Raw genomic sequence first — 5,365 nt, forward strand, 5'->3', positions numbered from 1 at the left:
GCATAGCAGCTAATCTATGACAATGGGGTTTCAAAGAGAGGAACAGTGTAATGCTATGTATGGAGCAGGAGATCAGATGGTCTCTTGGCCCCAAAATCTGTCTCCTCAAGTCTAAGGAGATCAGGGTTTTAATGGATTCCAACAAGGGGGGGGTGGAGCTATTACCATTACAATAGTAATCTACACAGGGCTGAGACTAGGCTAGAATGACCATTATAATAGTAAGTATAAACAAGAGTGAGACTAGTTGAGTTTCAGTAATTTCAGGTATTAACTTCTGCCTATTCTACAATATAGAAAGAAAAATATCTATATAATAATTTGTTAAACATTTGTTAATTCTTAATTTCTTGTTTACAATTCCCACCATTTGTTTTCATTCATTTCCCCTTCTCAACAATGACTGCTCTGATTTCTTCCTGCTGCAAAGGGACACCAACCCTAGGGTTTGAAGGAATGAAACTTCTTAGATTGTAGTTGCACATATTCCTCAACTTCGGGTTTTGGTTGGAGTATTGTTCCAGTTTGCTAATGCTGCTGTTATGCAAAATACCATCAACAAGAGGACACCTTCACTGAGAACAGCTGTTGGTGTCTGGGTCACTTCTGTCAACTGGGAAGGCACATGACTGGCAACTGCTGGTCCCTTGCTCCCAGGTTGTGTTTCAAAATGGCTTTTACCGAAATGTGTCTGGGCTTCTGTCTTTGCTCCTCTCTCTCAGGCCCTGTGCATCCTTGCTTCTTTCTCCCAGGGTGTTTCTCTTTAAGCATCTAGGGATCCTCCCTTAGCTTCTCTGGGGCAAATTCTGGGCTTCATCTCTTAGCTTAACAACTCCAAACGTCCTTCTGTCTGCATCTCCAAGCATCAGCATCTGTGTTAGCTCTTGAGCTCTCTTAAGTACTCCAGTGAACTAATCAAGACCCACCTGGAATGGGTGGGGTCACATCTTCATGGAAATAATTTAATCAACGATCTCACCAACAAGATTGGGTTAAAAGATCATGGCTCTTCTGGGGTCCATAATGGTTTCAAACAGGCAAAGCATTAATGCTTTTTTCTGTAACTTTGTTGCAGCAAGGCTGGGATAAAATACAGAGACAAGTTTTAAAGATACGTATGCTTATAATCTTTAATAGTAATAGCATTAGTTTTGCTTGTAATATTGACTAAAACCAAATCCTATTCCTGTGGGAAGCCAGCTAAATAAATCAAATACGCTGAAAGAGGTGGAGCCAGTGTCTATTGCATTAATTTGACTTTTCATATGTTCTAATACTTGAGTTACATTATCTGATTCATCAGGTATATAGGTATTCAGTTTTTATTATAGCACATGTCCCTCCTTGTGAAGCTGTCAAGACATCTAGAGCCACTCAGTTTTGTAACACTGCTTTACACATTAAAGTCATTTCAGTATTTAAAAGAGATATATTGTTGAGGCTATCATTTAAGGCTTGTTGTGTAAAGCTGTTCAATACTGCTATCCTAAGTATGACATCCTCTATGTCTAATGGAGGCAGAGATATAGCAGCTAGGTGATCATACCAGTGAAATACCAATTGGGCTCATCAAGCTTTTAATAAAGGTAGATTTGCTCCTGATAGTAAAGTTTTATGAATACTTCTTTGAGCCTAGGATAGTCCTTAAGTGCATCTGCCTGTCCAACCTGGGGGGCCACCAGGGCCATAAGTTGGTGCTGCATAACCACTGAGTTCTGTTTGGAGCCACCCAGCAAACATACAGTTTATTAACCCAATCTGTACCAAACCAGTCACTTTCCTGTAATATTATGTTTTGGAGACATTGCTGTGGAGGCAGCCATCCCATTTTCCTTGTATTGAAGGGATTATGTTGTTGGGAATGGTTCCATGGTTCCCAACAGAGAGGGCTGTCTGGCTTAATCTACTATACCCAAGTGTTAGCCATATCATGCTGTCTCAAAGTTGGCAGTGCCCCTCTTTTTCTCTAATGGTTAAGTGCTCAGCCTTATTGTCTAAACGTTTTGCATGTTCAATGGCTCTCTCCACTGATATACTATAAGAAAAAGAAATTTGATATCCTGGGGTTTCTAAATTAATCGGCCATTTCTTTGGATCTGCATTAGTGATGTTTATGGTAACTAGAATCCCTTTTTGTTCTTGCATCTTTTTAATTAATTTTTTTAGTTCCTTCTAGTGAGTTCCTGGGGAGGGAGAGGGGTCATCCGGAAACACTAGACATAGGTAATAGGCCACATACCATCAATCTGATTGATTCATAGAAGCTGCACAGGACTGTGTCCATTGTAAAAAACATTTGTGCTTGACATGTCAGTTCCTTGGGCTATACTATAGCAGAGATACAAAACAAGGATATGCCACAAATGCATGTCGGGAGTAGTCTAATAACTTTTAGTCTCTTCTCTGGTATCAGAGAAAGTACCAATGACGAGGATGGAGGTTTTAATTTGGCTGCTGCTCCTGCTTCCTGCTAGTCAATTACCTTTGTTCTTGTTGTTATTTAATTTTTTACTTCATAATCATAAACTTTAGTCTGCAATCCAGGTAGACTTGGAAGGGGGAGGATAATGTAGAACCCAAAGAACGGCAGCGAGAGCACAATGATAGGATACTGTGAGCAGACCAGGGGAGGTGGGATGCTCTGCTGAGCTACAGAAGGAAGGGTCTGGTGGTTAAGACAAAACACAAATCAAATTTATTAGGCTTGTCCACAGTCGGCAATGGTGACCTTCTCTCTGGTCTTGCCATTCCTGGACCCGAAGCGCTCCGTGGCTTCCACAATGTTCATGCTCTCTTCCACCTTGCCAAAGACCACGTGCTTCCATCCCACCACTCTCTCTGAGCAGTGCGGATGAGAAACTGGGAAACATTTGTGTTGGGTCCAGCATTAGCCATGGACAAGAGACCAGGACCCCTATGCTTCAGGATGAAGTTCTCATCATCAAACTTCTGCCCATAGATGGACTTGCCATCAGTGCCATTATGGTGAGTGAAGTCACCACCCTGGCACATAAACCCAGGAATAACAGGAACCCTTATAACCAAATCCTTTCTCCCCATTGCTCAGAGCATGAAAGTTTTCTGCTGTCTTTTGAACTTTATCTGAAAACAGCGTGAAGGAGACGTGGCCCAAGGGCTCGCTGTTGCAGCGATGTTGAAGAACACGGTGGGGTTCACTGTGGTGGCAGATGGAGGAATGTGGCTGCAGGCAGTGGCATCTGCAAGGCCTCAGTTGCCTTTTATAGAGTCCACTTCTCCTTTCTGATGACTGTAGCAATGTATTATGGCAACTGCTTTAGGCAACATTACTGCAACATTACTGCTTCTAATAAGGCTAAGATTACGTCTGCATGTTTAATTTCTTTTTTACTAGATATTAAGAATCCTCTTTCTTTCCACATGGCTCCATGAGCATGAACTGTATTAAAGGCATACTTAGACTCTTATATATGTTTATTCGCTGTCCCTTTCCCAGATGTAAAGCTCTGGTGAGTGCAATAAGTTCTGCCCATTATGCAGACATACCGGGTGAAAGGGCCCCACTCTCCAGTACTGTCTGTAGAGCTACCACTGCATACCCGGCTTTTTGAAGTCCTTGCTCCATGAAGCTGCTTCCATCCATGTACATCTAAAGTTGGTCGACTAAATCCGGTTGGCTGGAATAGACTTCATCAATTATTTGTATACAGTCAGGCACAAGTTCCCCTTTCCCACTTGGCAGAAAGGTAGCCAGGTTTAAACTAGCAGAAGCTTTCATAGTGATGTTAGGATTATCTAGGAGAATAGCTTGACATTTACTTAACCATCTGGTGGTGAGCCAATGTCCACCTTTCTGTTCTAACAAAGGCAGTACGTAGTGTGGCATTTGCACAGTGGTGGGCTGTCCTAAAAGTGAATTTTTGGGCTTCTCTGAGAATGTCACAGGTGGCGGCTATAGCCCTTGGGCATACTGGCCATCTTTGGGTAGTATTTTAGACAATACTAAAACTGTTCAGAAAAATAGACCACAGGACTTCTGGCATTTCCAAACTTTTGAGTAAGCACTCCTAATCCAATCCCTTGCCTTTCATGTATGAAAAGGTCAAAATGTTTTGTTGGGTCTGGGAGGCCTAGAGCTGGGGATGTTAAATGTTCTCTTTTTTGTTTTCTGCAAGGCATTTTTTTTTTAATATTCATGTTATTGAGATATATTCACATACCACACAGTTATACAAAACAAATCGTACATTTGATTATTCACAGTACCATTACATAGTTGTACATTCATCACCAAAATCAATCCCTGACACCTTCATTAGCACACACACAAAAATAACAAGAATAATAATTAAACTGAAAAAGAGCAATTAAAGTAAAAAAGAACACTGGGTGCCTTTGTCTGTCTGTTTGTTTGTTTCCTTCCTCTATTTTTCTACTCATCCATCCATAGACTAGACAAAGGGTAGTGTGGTCCTTATGGCTTTCGCAATCCCATTGTCACCCCTCATAAGCTACATTTTTATACAATTGTCTTCAAGATTCATGGGTTCTGGGTTGTAGTTTGATAGTTTCAGGTATCTACCACCAGCTACCCCAATTCATTAGAACCTAAAAAGGGTTGTCTATCTTGTCCATAAGAGTGCCCACCAGAGTGACCTCTCGGCTCCTTTTGGAATCTCTCTGCCACTGAAGCTTATTTCATTTCCATTCACATCCCTCTTTTGGTCAAGGAGATGTTCTCCATCCCATGATGCCAGGTCTACATTCCTCCCCGGGAGTCATATTCCACGTTGGCAGGGAGATTCACTACCCTGGGTGTCTGATCCCACATAGGGGGGAGGGCAGTGATTTCACCTGCCAGGTTGGCTTAGGTAGAGAGAGAGGGCCACATCTGAGCAACAAAGAGGCATTTGGGAGGAGGCTCTTAGGCACAATTATAGGGAAGCTTAGCCTCTCCTTTGCAGCAACAGTCTTCCCAAGGGCAAATCCTGTGGTAGAGGGCTCAACCTATCAAACCACCAATCCCCTATGTCTGTGGGCATGTTAGCAAACATCGAGGTGGGGCAGGCCAATACCCTGCATTCTCCACCAGCTCCTCAAGGGGGCTCTGCATATTTTTTCCTTTTTTTAAAAAAAAAAAAACTTTTTTTTTTTTAAATCAACTGTATGAAAAAAAAAATTTAAAAAAAACATACAATAAAAGAACATTTCAAAGAGACCTTAACAAGGGAGTAAGAAAAAGACAACTAACCTAAGCTAACTACTTTACTTCCAACATGTTCCTACTCTACCCCAAGAAAGTAACCTAATATAGCAACATTTCTGTGAACTTGTTCCTACTATAGGCATCAGAAATTAACAGACCATAGTCATTCCTGGGCATTCC

The 5,365-nt window shown here is 41.6% G+C and overlaps 1 pseudogene; it reads right to left on the reverse strand.

Moving 5' to 3' along the window:
* Positions 1–2,698: 2,698 nt before the first annotated feature.
* Positions 2,699–3,622, reverse strand: LOC119514836 (annotated as a pseudogene).
* Positions 3,623–5,365: the final 1,743 nt, after the last annotated feature.

This window comes from Choloepus didactylus, chromosome 18 (assembly GCF_015220235.1).
Source record: "Choloepus didactylus isolate mChoDid1 chromosome 18, mChoDid1.pri, whole genome shotgun sequence".
Lineage (NCBI taxonomy): Eukaryota > Metazoa > Chordata > Mammalia > Pilosa > Megalonychidae > Choloepus > Choloepus didactylus.